Here is a 15,341-nt window from a genome sequence, read left to right as displayed (position 1 = left end):
GGTCTGCCGCTGGTTACTACATTCCTGGTAAACCCCATACTGCCTTTTGTGAGGTCGTGGTAATGATGCCAACAGGGAGCGCTTTCTGAATAATCTGCTTTCATGTTTTCCCTCAAATCCCTTAATGATCTTATGGGCTGGGTATCATTATGAGCCCCATTTTTTAGCTAAGGTAAACTGAGGCATTGTGAAATGGAGCCACTTCTCCAAGATTATTCATTTAGAGAAGGTAGTAGCTGGGATATAAACCTATTTCAGTCCAGTGCTAAAACCCATGATGTTAACCACTATGCCAGTGTATTGGTTTCCTGTGGCTGCTGGAACAAATCACCACAAACTTGGTGGCTTAAAACCAATGCAGATTTATCCCCTTACCATTCTGGGATTCAGAAGTCTGAAATCAGTTTCACGGGGCTAACATTGAGGTGTTGGCAGGGATGGATCTTTCTGGAACCTCTAAGAGGTGAGCCTCTTTCCTTGACTTCTCGGTTTCTGGTGCCACTCGTATTTCTTGGCTCAGGGTCCCTTCCTCTGTCTTCAGAGCACATCACATGACACCAATCTCTGCTTCTGTCATCACACATACACACACACACCCTACCCGCTTCCTCATATAAGACCTAGGATTACATTAGGTCCTTCTGCATAATCCAGGATAATCTCTCCATTTCAAGATCCTTCATTTATTCACACGTTCAAAGTCCTTTTTGCCATATAAGGTTACATATTGACAGGTTCCAGGGTTTAGGACATGACCATATTTGGGGGGCCATTATCCTGCCTACCACAACTAGGTTAGGCTAAATCTTGCTGAAGTGGAGATAAGGAGCTCTCCATCCCTGGATGTATGGAAGCACATCCTAGGCCCACTCAAAACCTTGGCAGTGGGAGTCACGGATGCTTAACTCAGAATATGAAGACCTAGGAGCTCATTCTCAGACCATCTGGCATGTTTCCAGATGGAAGCACAGAAGCATCCTTTGCTCTAGCGGGTGCAACTTCATCACCGGGGCCCTCAGCACTGCTCTCGGGGGACTTATCACGCCCAGGTTTGGGTTACTGTGCTGTGCATCCAAGCTCTCACTCCACTGCCCGCTGCAAGCTGGCCAAGGGCAGAGCTTGGATGCCCCACCCTCTAGTGCCAGCATGTGGCCCATGCCCAATAAATGTGTGTGGGAAGAGCAAGCAACGGAAGCTCAGAAGGCTTATGTGACTGGTAGGTTCTAGAAGGTCCAGGTGGGGCCCAGCATACTATAGGGCCTCGACTAGCATGCGCTGAGTTAAGTCACTCATCAGGCTCTACAGGAACACCATCCAAAGAAAATTCGGCAGTGCTAGAAATGTTAGAAATGTTCTAAAGTCATACTGCCCAGTATGGGAACCATTGGCCACACGTGGCTACTAAGTCCTTCAAATCTGGCTAGTGTGACTTCACTTAGGCTGAATTCTCTCTCAAGGACCCCAAAACCCGGCCTGAAACTGGGCGTCTCTAGCCTCCCCTGTTCACTGCTCTGCATGGGTTCCCTTGTAAAGGTCTCTGACCCAATGCCGGCCGCTGAGCCTGGTCCTTGTCCGTGTCCCCTCGGCCTTGTGGCAGTTCGCACAGATCCGCCACCACCAGGTCCAGCATTCCTGAAGGCACCGTTGTGCTGTGAACCTCTGGTCCCCGCAACAACACAGGGAGGCGGGTCTCATTATTCCAACCTTGGAAATGAGGAAGAGAGGGCTCAGGGCGGGCCAGTGGCTCATCCAGGGAAGCAGGGCGGAGCTAGAGCACCAGACCGGGCCTCCGCTGGCGCTGGCGCAGAGAAACCAGGAGAGCAAAAGAGCCTGGCATCTCGAGGCAAGAAAGAGACAAAACCGAGGCTACTGAGGCCAAAGCAGCCCCCTCACCCCCCGACCATCCCAACCTGCTTCCCGAGCCTGCAGCTCCCCGAGAGCCAGCTGGGCAGGGGCCCGGGGGCTGCCCGCGGCCCGGCGCTGCTTTGGCAGAGGCAGGGCGGCCCCTCGCCGTGCCAGACCCAGTTTCGACCAGGGCAGCAGAACAAAGGGCTTTCACGGGGTGTAATCCAGGCCGAGGGGAGAAGAATGGTCAGGTGTGTGGGGAGGCAGGCTCACGGGGAGGGAGAGGGCGAGCCGCGGCCCGGCTGGCACGGGGGTTCCGGCGCTCCCAGGGCGGCAGACGGTCGCTGGCAGCGAGTGAAGGCCCCGTTTGTGCGACAGGTCGGCGGGGAGGGCAGGCCTTTGAAGGGGTGAGATCGCGAGGCCGATAGCACGGCGGGGCCTCTCCCTGGGGGGCCCGGGCCCCTGTGAGGACTGTCGGCCGTTGTTACGGCGCCGGAGTGGAGGTAAAACGGGCCACGGCCGTCAGCCGATACCTGTGCGATCTGGCCGCGGCGACCAGTCCCCGGGCTGCGGCTCCGGTTACACGGCCAGGACAGCGGAGGGGGCGAGGGGCGCGCGTCCCCACAGGTGGATGGCAGACGGGTGGAGCGGCCGCGGCGGTGAGAGGAGCACCCCGGCCCCCGCCCACCACCCCGATCCCCCGATCGAGCCCGGGATGCTTGGCCACATCGCTCCGACGGCCAACAAGGAAGAGGTCAGGAGAATGTGGGACAGTCAAACAGCGTGTGTGCCAAGCACCCTGGCGTAAACGCTAGCAGGTGCCCGCCGAGGCCTGCCGCCGCCGCGTGACTTCTGGCCAGCCCATGCGGGGGCTCTGTGGCCGCTCGGTAGTGGCAGTCACAGCCCTGCCGTTAGGGTAGTTCGTGCTGTTGATGTGTTTAGCCCTTGTGTGGTAGATGTTATCGGAACTACCGCTCATTTTACGCTGACCAGTTTTACGCTGCCAGTCATTTTACAGAGAAGGCACAGAGAGGCCGAATGATTTGCCCAAGGTCACACAGCTGTGTGGGTAGCGCCGGGATTTGAACCCAGACCATCTGACTGCAGGCTCTGTGATACTAACCACCATCCTAGCCCGCTCCCACTCCTACGCCCCACTTCCCCACCCTGTAGCATGGTTAAATAACAGCCATGTCCTGTGCCCCGGCGATAAGCTGGCATGCTCCAGGTTAATTCTCTCATTTAACCTGTTCAGCCCCCCTATTATGGTGGCTGCTCCCATTTTACAGAAGCCAAGACTCAATTCTGGCAAGTGGCCTGCCTGGAGAAGGAGGCAGGGTCATAGCAAGGAACAGACAGCATGCACAGCCGAATGGGTAGTTGATGAAGGGCTGGTTACAGAGACGTGAGCAGGGTCAGAGAAACCAGCAAGGGACAGCGACGTACATGGGCACTGCCAGCAGTGCCCAGCTGCTCCCTCCTGAGGCCTGGGGCACAGAGCAGCCCTCCCTGGAACCTGTGCAGGCAGCGGCCGCTGGGGAGGTGGCTGCCCCAAGGAGCCATAGGCATGGGGGGATGCAGTCACAGCTCCCCCAGCAGGAGGGGCCAGGGAGCCCCACTCACCCTCTGATCCCCTTTCAGGCCGGGTGAAGCCAGTGGGCTGGGAGGCCACGGACGCAGACCCAAAGTCAGCCCCCAGGGCACCGAGCAGGGCTGAGTGGATCTGGAGGGGCTTACGGAGAGGAGCCAGCCTGCCTTCTCCACAAAGCCGTGAGCCCAGAACCTGGGCTCCTGCAGAGTGCACACACCTACCCATGCTTCCCATCCGCCCACTAGCTCGCCATGCTGCCTGAGGACCGGGCCCAGCGCTCAGGCCTGACACTGGCCACAGAAATGACACAAAGTCCCAGGGACATCGTGCCTCCATCAAGCGAGTGCCTGTTCATCCATTTACTGAACACTCCTTCACGCCGAGTGTGCTGGAGGCCCTGTGCTAGATGCTTCGCTGGACAGAGTAAACTACAGAAGCTGTGGAGGCTGCTGAAAGGGTTCTATCCCCCAGGTTGGCATCCTCAGGGCACGGAGTTCCCAGGGCGTCTGACACTTACGTGGCATTTTTATTTTATTTTATTTTTATTTATTTATTTATTTTTTGCATGGCATTTTTAAATGGTTTTGCACATTAAAGATGTCCTTGACGACATTCTATGCACATACATACATATGAATATGTGTGTGTATGTGTATGTGTCTGTGTGTATATGCACACGTGTGTATGCATGTACATATGTATATGCACTGGATATGTGTGTCTATACATATATACACTTATGTCCACACACATACATACTCACATACACATGCATATATCTGGCTTTGTTTCCAGACTTCGTGGATATTCTGTATTGCTTCATTTACTCAGTCATTGAACAAAATGCGCTGGGGTCACCTGTGCGCCAGGCCCTGGGATAGAGGAGATGGGGAAAGAACTGGATGCAGAGCTGTGTCTCTAGGAGCCCCTGAGCGATAATGAGCTATAGGCCCTGAGTGAGGCCAGGACCCAGTGAGGAGGCCAAGCCTCACCGGAACTGATGACCGCAAGAGGAAGCAGAACACACAGGAAACCAGATGTAAAGGGGTGGCTGCAGGGCCAGGGAGAGCAAGCTGGGGCTGCTATGGCTGGACTGCACCAGAAGTCAGAGCCAGGTGGCTGGCTGAGCTCTGGGGTGTGGATGAGCCTCATGCAGGTCCAGGCAGGACACCAATGTCCCTTCAGCAGGGTACCCGAAGAGCTCCGGATGGAGGCACTATTGACAGCCCCCAGGGTCAGAGCAGCGCCCAGAGCTGGGCACAGGGGAGTGCCATCACCACCCTGGACCTGGGGGCAAGGCAGGGAGTGGTCCCTGGAGAGGCCTGGAGCCACCGGAGGGGGCCTCATGTCGGAGCTGCAACTCTAGGTGGAGGAAGGCAGCCACGGGGGACTCTGGACAGAGAAAGGTGGGGACTGAGTGCCCCTGCGCCCCTCCTCTGCCTTTCCATTGGCTAAGCCCGTCTGGATGCAGGCAGGCATCAGATCCTGGATGGTGGGGTCCTCAGGGGTCAGCCTCTGGGTGCTGAGCAGGGTAGAGAAGGGCAGGGAATGTATGGGGTAGGGTGAGAAGAACGGCCAGCCTTGGGCAGCAGTCAGGAGGGTTAAGAGCAAGATCTCTAGAGCCACTGAGACTGAGTCTGGGTGGCAGCCCCACCCTGGGGTGTCCTGTGGGCCTCCTGCTCCCTCCCTATCCTGCAGATGTGTGGCTTCAGAGACTTCCGACCAAGCATGCTCACCGACCAGGCTGTTGCATGAGCTGCTACGGGGCCCGGGGCGGCGGGGTGTGGGGGGGCAGGTGGCCTCTGTAGCCTGTGGACAGAATGGCAGCTGGCTCCTGATTGTCAGAACCACCTAAATGCAGTGGTGAGGCCGGAGCTTCAGGGTGACGTGCTGAGAAGGGGCTAAAAGCTTGGTGATGAACCCCCCAGATTACCTCACACCCTGGACAGCATCTGGCCATTGCCCGCCCTGAGAAGCTGCACCACCTGCCCCTCCCAGCTGTGAAATCTCCAGCCTCGGCCTCTGTGTCTGTCAGCTGGATTTCCTCGAGCCACTCATGGGGACTGGGGGTCTCCACCCGCCCCTACCATCCAAGCTGTGTGCCCTTGGACAAGGGGCTCCCTCTCCAAGCCTCTTGTTTCTCCCCCTTGAAATAAGAATACTAACTAGGAAAACTAACAGAATGTCCGGGGTTTTGTCAGGATGACTTGAGTCACCGAGCTCTGTCTTACAGCAGCTGATACTGTCATTGCTACTCCGTATTCATGAAAGTCCGTTTAATGTCGTTTCCAGCAGAACTAGAATGCGAGCCACGTAGGTCACTTAGATCTTTCTTAAAAAGTAAAAATAAACTAGTGCAAGTGATTTTAATGTCACTTAACCTGATACATCTCAAATGTTTCAACGTGTGGCACTGGCCACATTTCAAGGGCTCAGTGGTCACTTGTGGCCCGTGGCGACTGTATTGGACGGTGCAGGCAGAGGAATACATGCAAACATGCTTCAGGCTGGAGAAATCAAGAGACTTCCCACCGGAGGGAGTATCAGCACTGGACACCGAAAGGTGAGCTGGGTGAGCTGGGTCCAGTATTGGGTATGTGGGGATGGGTTGGGTCTTCCAGGCACCTGTCCATCCTGTTCTGCAGATGAGCCAAGGCCCAGAGAAGTTGTGAGCAAGCAGCCTGCACACGAGCTATAAAAAGAAGTACTTAGAAGGTGAGTAGGGAACAGGAATGATCCCCAATGCCAAGTACAGGGTGAGTGAGAGGGAGGGAGGGAACAGGGTGAAGAAGACGGGAGGGCAAGGGCAAGGGGAGGATGAGGAGGTGGAGGAGGTGAATCCTATATGGAGATCATCTGCAGCTTTAAAAGAGCTGCATCCTGCTGCTGCTTAAGATGCTCAGCCTGCTGTCGCCCTGGTAACGAGAGAAAAATCACAGAGCAATTTGTAATCAGTGGTGGTTCCTGCTGCTCCCTGGGAACATTGTTCCCCTTTGGAGGCTGCATCACTGAGCAGGAGGGGCCCTGCGGATCCCAGAGTCCGGCCCCCAGGAGAAGGAGACCAGGCGGGGCTGCGTCCCCAGTGACATAGCTCCCTGCGTGCAGAGCTCCCCTGTGGTTGCTCAGCCTGCCCCATGCCTATGGAGCCGGCTGGGAGGAAACTCTCCCTCACACCACACTGGAGCCTCCTCTCTGCTCTGGCCACTGGAGCCGTAAGCCCCACCTCCTCCCTTTGCCAGCAGAGACTCAAGATGGAGTGCGGCATCTTCCCAGCCCCACTTACCAAATGGTGGCTACAGACTCTTCCCAATCCTGGCTGCTTCCTCTCAACCAGGCCCAGGCACAGGATCCAGGGAGAGTCCAAGGAGCATAAGGCACAAACGTCACCTCCCTCATTCTAGGTATAGACCTTGATTAATGGGACCTAAGCTTAAATTGGCCTGGCCAGGGGCCCACCCTCCTTACTCTCTTTGTGTCTGTCTCCAGATGACCATCCATTGGTATGAAACATCCACCCCAGTGAAATCAGGCATCCCACTACCCGTGTCCTATCCATTCTAAGGTCTCACGGGCAATTCCATGAGGCCAGTGTGGAACTCCTACTTATCCCCTCAGATCCTCCTGCTCAGACCATAAGCTTCAGCATCATTCCTCACCTGTCTTTCTTCTTCGCCTCCCATGTCTGATCCTTGAGCCTACTTACTGTCTCCCACTCCTTAATAGCTCTGGCATCCATCTACTGTCCTCCCCCGCCTCCACTGCCCCCCTGGACCTGCCACCATGAGTTCTCGTCCAGGTGAGTCCAGGTGAGACTCCTCCTGGCGAGTCTCCTGGCTTCCCTTCCCACCGAGCGATCAGAGATGTCGTTACCTTGCTCAGAACAGCCCGGCATTCCCAGCCCGACTCCTCATCTGGGCCACATGGAGTCTTCAGAGCCACACCTGCCCTTCCTCTCACCCCTGCACTGCAACCACACAGGTCCTTTCTGTTCCCAGGCCCCCAGAAGCTTCTTCCCGCTTCAGGACCCTGGCACTTGCTGTTCCCCTGCCCGGGACACATGTCTCCCAACTATGCTATCGTGAGTCAGCTCTGGTCTCCTTAGAGGGGTCTCCTTAAGTCCCTCTGGGTGGGTCCCCTGCTCCTCACTGTTCCCCCCACCCCGGCCCAAACTCAGTGACTTTCTACCCCTGCATGATTTTCAATTCCTCTGTCACTAATGCAGGTTTTCCCTGGCCTTTGTTCCTTTGTCCCTACTTGGTTGATGTGGTCCCCCGTGGGTGGGAGTTCCTGGGAGCAGGACTGGGACTGCTCGGCTGGGCCTACCCTAACTCCTGGTGCTCAGTACACAGCAAGCACTCAGTAAATGAGGATGCATGTGGCTCCCACATGCTCCCTGTGTGCTGCGGGCAGGTATGAGGCCATCAGCGTCAGGACCAGGGGATGCACTCACCCCCTGCCTGGGCAGGCCCTTCTGCCCCTCTTGGGGTCAGCTCCCCACCCCGTGGCTCCCTTCACAATCTGCTGATGAAAAGGAACAGAGCAATTCCTGGAGCCCTGATGGTGGCTGCTCAGGTGGAGGGTGCCTGGCAGGGCCTCCTGTAGGACCCCTGGCTAACTGTGCAGCCCTCACCAGGGGCTTCTCTCCTGGGGCAGCTTTTCCTCCCTTCAGGCATGAAGAGCCCACAAAGTTTCTGTGGTCAGAGACAACTCCACGATCTGGGCCCCGGAAGCTCTGGAGTTTGGGGGGGATGCAGGTTCATCCTACTTTGGGCTAGCCTAGGGCTCATCGGGGCTCCTGGTTTCAATCGGGACTCCAGGATACAGAAGGCCCCAGGGTCAAGGCTCAGACGGGCACGTCCTGAAGGGCCAAGGCCCTAATAATTATTCTCACATTGTTCCCAACTGCTCTGTGAGCAGGTGCAAAGGTCCTGCTCCCCCATTTGTGGATGAGGCAATTGAGACTCCATGAGAAGTGGTTTGGCCAAAGTCACACAGCACATAAGGTGGGAAGCAACCAGCACCCTGCATCCGGCAGATGCCCAGTCCAAGGCCAGAGAGAGAGTAGACTTGGAGCCTCAGGGCTGGACCTCGAAGCACCAGAGCAGATGGGGAGGACTCCCGGCTGCTGGGAGAGTCCCCAGGCACCTCTGGACCAGGAGAAGCAGGGCCTGGGACTCTAGAGTTCACTTACTGTGTCACCTCAGGCAAGCCTCTTCTCTTCCCCGGGCCTCAGTCTCCAGTTCTAGAAGATGGGGCTGCTGTGCCCACCAGGGAAGGCTGGAGGGAGGCTGGAGGAGGAGACAGGGTCAGGAGGAGGGGAAGACAGGAGGCACAGCACTCCTGAGCTGCATGGAGCCCCAACGGCCTTGTCCTCTGCCACCCCAACCCCCATTTCCTCCCAGTCTGCTCCCAGGGCTCCATCACTCACTCTGTGGTCCATTACTGCCTGTCCCAACTCCGGCCCTGGAAGTTGTCCAGTTGCAAATGGAAAGGAGCCGGGGGTTGGCAGAGCTGGTGGGGCTGCGGTTCTGAGGACAGGAGCCTCCTCTGATCAATGGGGTCTGGGGAGGATGGTGGATGGGAGAGAAAGAAGCCGCATCGATGCCCTTCCACCCCTGACCTGGAACTGCTCACACGTGCCCACCTTCCTGCACTCGATGCAGAGAGACACCCTGGACTTGCCGGCGAGCAAACCCGGGGACAGGGTGATATTTACCTCGAGTGGCTCATCGCACAGAGCCAGCCAGGACTAAGTTTGGGCAAACCCAGTTCCTGACCACAGGCTCTTCCAGCTGCCTCTCTGTGGGCTGCGCGCTGGCCGGGGAGTAGCATTTTCATTTATAAGTGGAGGGGATCTCTGAAGAGAAAATCCATAGATCTCTGAAGAGATTGGAGTAGGGAGGACCCTCCTAGCTAAACTTCTACAGGAGGCAGGTGAACATGCAGCTCAGCCACTGCTTCCCTGTGTCCTTGGGTAAATGGGCCTTTGTCTCCACTTCTGCAAAATGGGTTCAGCGTAGGGAGGTTTAGTAAAGGAAACCAGTCTTGGGACTCCCCTTAACGACTTAGATCACCCGCCCCCTGCCATACCCACTGCCCGCATCCCAGTACTCCAGAGGGGTGATGGCCAGAAGCTGGGAGGGCTCTGCTGGGCCTGAAAGGAGGGGTCGCTGCCCCACCAGGCTTGGGGAGAAAGGCCCTGCAGCGGAGCTGCCGAAGGATCCAGGGGCTCAAAGAGGCCGTGCCAGAGTGCCAACACCCGAGTAGCCGTGAGCACGGAGACCTGGGCCTCACTCTGTTCCTCTCCATCACCAAGGCTGTGAAGGGAGCTTTAGAGAAGGAGACTGATCCCCAGAGAGGTGAAGCACCCTGGCTGGGTCTCAGAGCAGGTGAGCAGCCCAGGCTGAGCTTGAGCATGTGCGCTGGTCCCCTGAAGAGCTGCTCTGTCCAGCACGACGGCCACCAGCCATAGGTTGCTGCTGAGCACTTGAGATATGGGCAGCCCGGGTGGCTCAGCGGTTTAGCGCTGCCTTCAGCCCAGGGTGTGACCCTGGAGACCCGGGTTCAAGTCCTATATCGGGCTTCCTGCATGGAGCCTGCTTCTCCCTATGCCTGTGTCTCTGCCTCTCTCTCTCTCTCTCTGTGTGTGTCTCTCATGAATAAATAAATTAATTAATTAATTAAAATCTAAAAAAAAAAGAGAGATATGACAAGTCTGGATTGAGGTGTGCTGTGAGTGTCCCCTATCCGCCCGATTCCAAAGGTTTAGTTTGAAGAAAATAATAGGAAATGTCTGATTATTGTATTTTAGATATAGATCTCATGCTGAAATGATAATATTTTGGGTAGAGTTATATCAATTATATTATTAAAAGTCATTTCACTTGTTTCTTTTTTACATTTTTTTTTTTTAACACGGCTACCAGAATGCTTGAGATCCTCACACGTGTGGCTGTGTTTCTACTAGGCGATGTAAAGTCGCGCTTGCATTCCGCGGTCCTGTGGCCCACCTGCCGAACCATGCTGCGCCGCTCCAGACCTGGGTACCCCTCTCGGGGTGCCTCGCTGTACACTGAGGGTGCTCGTGGCTCCACCCCAAGGTTACTGTGAGAATTAGTAGAGAGAATGCATGTCAAGTGCTCACAGTGAACACGCAGAAATATCTGCCGTTGTGCGATGGTCGTGGCTGTGGTCACTGCTATTGTTACCCGCTGAGGCCCAGAGAGGGAAGCACCTGTCCTGGGGTCACGCAGCAGGGCAGTGGGACTAGCAGCCTCCCCAAGGCAGGGTGTGGGAGCCCCTCCACCCATACCCCAGACATCCAGGCCTCCGGGGCGGGAGGTTGAGGGAGGGAGGCAGCTGGGGGGATGCTTTGAATCGCTCAGGTCCGAGCCCCTGACACAATGGAATTACTGACCAGGCCAAGGCCGGGTGGCCCAAGGCGGGCCTGGCCTCTGCCTGCTTAGCATACTAGGCGGGGGCCCCTGCCCCTTCCCAGAGAGGGTTCCAGGAGCAACCAGAATGTCCTGACTGTCAGACAATGCCATGATGGAGGGCCCTGTCACATTTTTGTCCCCGTTACTGGGGTCCCCATTCACGGCCACTGTCACCACACTCAGAACAAGCCAGGCCTGGCAGCCTCCTTTGCATTAAAATGGGATGAGAAATAAGCCTTCTCCACTGTTCAGCAGGGCAGAAAACGGGATTAGGCCAAGGGACAGGGCTGAAGGCCCCTGATGGGGGTCGCCCGGGGAAGGCGGGTGTCGGCTGCCTGTCCCAGCCGGGCAGGGCCTCACACACACAAAGCACCTCTCCCGGGCCTCAGTTTCCCTGGATCTAACACATGGAGGGGGAAGGAGGTTCCTGACTGACTAAATGCCTTTGCGCATGGCTGAGAAACTCCACATTCACAATGAAAAATCCATAGCGAACTGGGCAAAGCGGCGTTGTCACTGTTGGTTGGTGGCAAAGAGGGGCAGAGAGTGGCCAGAGAGATGTGCCAGTCTACCTGGCTTCTTGCTCTCGATGGTGTTACCCATCCAAACCTGGGAGCTCTTGACCTGTGGCAGGAAGCCATCACAATGAGGCTATTTGTAAAGCAGACTAGAATTAGCACTCAGCACCCAAAAGACAAGTCAAATGCCAAAGGGCTGAAGCAACTCAAAGGCCCCGTCGTGGGGGTCCCACCACCAGTTCCAGGGAGCTCGCCACCCCTGAACACGTCACCACTCACAGATGCGTATGCCAAGGTGTATGCGCTAAGATGTTTGTGCAGGAACCAAAAATCAGAAACAGCCCAGATGTTTCTTAATAGGGGACAGCTACATAAATCATAAGGCTTGGATCTCCAAGTCACAGCTTGGAGCATCAGGTGCCACTACAACGGTGGGGGAAGCTCTATGAAATTTGAAATAGAAGGATGTTCAAGAAATATTAGCAAGTGAAAACAGAGATGCAAACCAACGGGTCTATTTGGAGAGAAATATATACTATGTGTAGATGCATAGAACACACCCACAGTGCAATACAAGAAGCTAGTCACATTGGCTAGGTCTAGAAAATTCAAGAGGTTGAAAAAAGAAAGTTTTACCTTTATAGTAAGTACTTTTTTATTGTTATATATTTATTCTCCTCATTTTCCTTTTTCAAAAAAGTTAGTTAAAAGTTATCTACCCTGGCACAGAGGTCCTCTGAAGATCCTCTTTGCTTGCTGATTCAGTATGATCAGTTCAACCAACATTTAGCAAATTCTTCTGAGTGTCATGCCCAGTGCAGCTATGATGCCAGCCGTCCAAACACCCCCAAACACTCCCAGAGACAGAGTCAAGCCAATGGCCTCTTAAGCTGGATGCCACAAGAGCAACTAGCATCCAATGGATATTGCCCTAGAGATGAAGAAGCCATCTGGGTTTTGAAGGGTGCATAGGAGTTCTCCAGACTCTCTCTCAGCAAGGGAGCGTTTTTGAGGAGATGGAGAGGAGAACGAGTAGGGCATGCATTGTGTACATGTGTGTACTTGTGCAGGGACTTGGGCTATATTGTCCTCCACTCCATCCACAGTTCCTCAGCAAGCAGTATGTACTCATGGCTAACATTTCATGAGTGCTTACTGTGTGCTAGGCACTATTTTCAGCACTTCATATTAGAAAAACTCATTGCATAAACTCTAGGAGGTAGGGGTGCTCTTTATGATTACCCCCATCCCACACATAGAGAAGCAGGGATGTTAGGTGGTAAAGTAGTACATGCAAGTCCAGGAAGCTCATAAGTACCAGGGCTGGGTTGAGAACCTGGGCAGTCAGCCCCAGAGCCCACTCTCTTAACCAGTACACTATGCTGCCTTCTGCAGCTAGAAAATGTGTGGGCCAAACCCTGCAAGCCGGGCATTTTACATATGTGTGTGGTCTCTCTGGCACATGGAGAGGCTCAAAGGGATCCTTTTGCCTGCCCAGGGCCACTCAGCTGAGTGGAGATTTCAACCATTGGGTGTCCAGCTCCAAAGCCCACGTTGCTCTTACCATGGGCACCTGCTTCTGGAAAGGGGCAGACAACTTGGGGCCAGCAGCACACACGTGACAAAGGTTCAAGGGACAGTGAAAGAAAGAGGGCTTAGGGAGGATGATAGGGAGCGGTGGGGAGTGTGGTTACAGGGGAGCATGAGCCTGGTCCAAGGATCTCAGACGCATTCTTTTTTCTTTTTTTTTTTTTTTAAGATTTTATTTATTTATTCATGAGAGACACAGAGAGAGAGACAGAGACACAGGCAGAGGAAGGAGAAGGCTCCCTGCCGGGAGTTCAATGTGGGACTCGATCCTGGGACTCCAGGATGGCACCATGAGCCAAAGGCAGATGCTCAACCGTTGAGCCACCCGGTGTCCCTCTCAGATGCATTCTTCCAGAGGTCTGTGAGGCCCAGAGAAGACACAGCACGGGCCATCCGTGTCTGACCTCTAATCTGGTCTCGTCCCTGCCAACGGAGAGGAAGCCAAACCAGCCACACCCCGTCTCTGGGCTCCCCGCCCACCCCAAGCCCACCCGGAGGTCGACCTTCCCCTTCCAGATTCAGGAACCTAAATTTCTATTTGCTGCAGTTCAAACTGGGGCTTATGAGGAAGCCTGTGCTCATGGGCGGGGTGCAGGGTGGGTAGAAACTCAAGCCAGCTGGCATCTGCAGCCCAGCTTCACGCGATTCACCCCGCTGCGGCGTTTCGAGCCAAACGGAGGACGTCCCCAGGACGCTGCCCTTGTCTGAGTGCCGGAGACGCTGGCTGGGGAGCTCCACGTTAGATTAAATGGCATTTACAGCAGCTGCAAGCACGTTTGAGTTGATTACCCTATAATTTGTACGCAGTTGCAGGTCATTACCTAAATGACAATTAAACGCTGGCACCCTGTAATTAGATGTTTTTATGAATTAGGTCCTGAGGTATTAATGTCAAATTTCTGAGTTCTGCTCATCCTCCGGCTCGGATGCCCTTCTCCTGCCAGCCGAGGGCCCAAGGCCCACGGAGGCTTCTCTGAGGCCCTGGGCTGGCTGTAGACACCTCCCAGATGGTGGTCACCCACAAGAACATTGGGTCCTTTGAGGTTACAGTGTGAGCGTATCAAAGATCCCCATTCTGGCCAATCTGGTAGTCAAATAACAATAACCACCCAGAGTACAGTAAAGATGAAAGAGAGATCATGGAGCTGGGACGGGAGAATGACACACTGCGTGGAAGAGGGTGTTGGGATGTCAGACGTGGTAGTCAAAGAAGGTCCCCCTGAGAAATGACAAGTCTTTGGAAACGAAGCAGTGGGCCAAGGGGACATCTGGGGGAAGAGCTGTCCAGGAGTGAGAGCCACCGGTGCAATGCCCCGGGGCATGTGGGTGGCAGGTAAGGCCGAGGAGCAGCCTGGCAGACTGGTGGCCTGAGGGCAGGGGATGAGGGGAGAAAAGTCACAGTTTCCAGACCCACAGGGCCTCCTAGGCCCCAGGGAGACTTTGACAGGCATTTGACGAAGATCGGTTGAAGGAATAAACTGGAAGGAGACTGGAAGGCAACCTGACTCCAAAAAGGCTTTCGAACATTTCTCTTTTCTTTGTCTTTCATTGTAAACTCTCTTTCCCTGGGTTCTCGGCTCTGCACCTGCTCTGAGAGGTCGGCCCGGCACAGTGGGTGGGGGTGCTGCCCCACGCCGCATGGGGAAGACACTGTTATGCCCAACTCACAAGAGAGAATGCATCCTTGGAGGGGACCAGCCTGGCCCAGCATCGTTACTGGAGCTGAAACCTGTACCTTCCAGCTTTAGGAGCTGTGAAGAGCATGCACCCGAACCAGCCCGCTCGGGTTCAAGTCCCAGCTTAGCCACACACTGGCTGTGGGCCTTGGGCAGGTTACTTTGCCTCTGTTTTCCCACCTGTAGAAAGGGGGAAAACCAGCACTTACCCTAGAGGATTGCTGTAAGAGGCTCAGCCCTGGGGCGCCTGGGGGGCTCAGTGGCTTCAGCAGCTGTCTTTGGTACAGGTCATGGTCTTGGGGCCCTGGGGTGGGGGCCCACCATCCGTTGGGCTCCCTGCTCAGGGGGCAGTTTGCTTCTCTCTCTCCCTCTGCCCCTCCATACCCTCTGGTCTCCCCCAGCCCCCACTCTCCTCCCACTCCCCTGTGCACTCTCTCTTCTCAATTAAGAAATAAAATCTTTAGAGAGAGAGAGAGAGAGAGAGAGACATAGCCCAATGCGTGTCACATAGTAAATGGTTAAAAAGTATCAGTCAGGGCAGCCCCGGTGGCTCAGTGGTTTAGCCTTGCCTTCAGCCCAGGGTGTGATCCTGGAGTCCCGGGATCAAGTCCCACGTCGGGCTCCCTGCATGGAGCCTGCTTCTCCCTCTGCCTGTGTCTCTGCTTCTGTGTGTGTGTGTGTGTGT

At 55.3% G+C, this 15,341-nt stretch overlaps 1 long non-coding RNA gene across 1 annotated transcript; it reads left to right on the top strand.

Moving 5' to 3' along the window:
• Nucleotides 1-137: 137 nt before the first annotated feature.
• On the top strand, nt 138-11,106 carry LOC144289496 (uncharacterized). The gene is made up of 4 exons (XR_013357366.1): nt 138-463; nt 5,866-5,999; nt 6,082-6,151; nt 10,363-11,106. It is a non-coding gene; the product is annotated as an uncharacterized LOC144289496 (long non-coding RNA).
• The last annotated feature ends 4,235 nt before the right edge of the window (nt 11,107-15,341 follow it).

This window comes from Canis aureus, chromosome 19 (assembly GCF_053574225.1).
Source record: "Canis aureus isolate CA01 chromosome 19, VMU_Caureus_v.1.0, whole genome shotgun sequence".
Classification (NCBI taxonomy): domain Eukaryota; kingdom Metazoa; phylum Chordata; class Mammalia; order Carnivora; family Canidae; genus Canis; species Canis aureus.
Note: the sequence above shows the minus strand (reverse complement) of the source record. Positions and strands in the feature narration are given on the sequence as shown.